Source organism: Colossoma macropomum, unplaced genomic scaffold, assembly GCF_904425465.1.
Source record: "Colossoma macropomum unplaced genomic scaffold, Colossoma_macropomum, whole genome shotgun sequence".
Lineage (NCBI taxonomy): Eukaryota > Metazoa > Chordata > Actinopteri > Characiformes > Serrasalmidae > Colossoma > Colossoma macropomum.
The window spans coordinates 8,284,539-8,285,844 of record NW_023494794.1 but is presented as its reverse complement, the minus strand read 5'-3'; positions in this window follow the sequence as shown (position 1 = coordinate 8,285,844).

The window sequence follows — 1,306 nt, the reverse complement described above, 5'->3', positions numbered from 1 at the left end:
GTCAACTCAGACTCAAACTTCAGCAACTTGAGCCTCAACTCAGATTCTCATCTTAGAGAGTAAACTCAGACACCTCAGAGACTCGAGATTCGACTTGAACTCAAACCTCGGGGACTTGAGACTTGACTCAGACTTTCACCTCATAGACTTGAGACTCAGCTTGAACTTGAACCTCAGAGACTCGAGTCGACTCAGACGTACACCTCAGTTTCATGCAGAATGTAGACGGACACACGAATCCACCAGCTCCACACGGTGAGAGGCAGATGACGTGTCTCTCAGCCCCTCTTCATAGGCTCATAACTCCGGATGTGAGTCTCGTATGATCTCGTGATAAGATGGAATGGAAAGGGCGACTCTACAGATTCAGGAAGTGTTTGAACCGGATTTCTGAGCTGGATCATCACAAAGATACAGACACAGAGACTTTGACGTGTGGTTGAGTTTATGGAACCCAGAGGATTAAGACGGGGACACGAGTGCACATGTACTAGTTGGATCACTGACAGCATGTAAATACAAAATAAGAACAAAAACAATCAGAAGACGATGGAAAATAAATACAGAATAAAACTGAGAACCGCAGCAGATGTTTGAGCGTCAGAGGAAACAACATGAATGTTACAGTAAATAATCAGATGCAGGGACAGAGACGCTGAACAGCTGGATTCTCCTCACAGCAGCAGCGACTCATCAGAGCAAATTCAGTTCAATAAATATTAAACTTTCAATACTGACGCAAAGCATCTTCGTCATTTCTCTAATCCTCATTAATAACTCAGGTTCTCCTGATGCTCTAGCTCTAGTTATTTTACATGTAAATGTGATTTAACAGCCATAATTTCTCACAAACTATATAAAAACACACAAATATGAATATAACACTCTGAATGAGGTGCGTCCAACAGTAAAGGCAGCTTTTATATACTGATCAGCATTTACAGCACATGCAGTATATATAAGCTCAGGTTAGTTGGGATAATTGTTTTGAATCATTTATGAATAATATTTTGGCGAAGAGTGACTGAACCTTCACAGTTACACAGCACTTAAAGGAAAATTCTACTGATTTTTCAAAATTCCCCCATAATTCAGTGTGTGAGGTGTAATCAGAGTGACTCAGAGTGGTTTGGTGTGAAATGGTTCAGATGTCTTTACAGTGGTGGTGATAGGAACCAGGGGTCGCCATGACTACAACACAGATATAGACATTTTATTTACTATCCAGAACCACCAGTGAACCTACACGAGTCTTCTGAGTTTATATGGAATGTTGATGATGGAAAATAGTGGAAAATCTAAAATA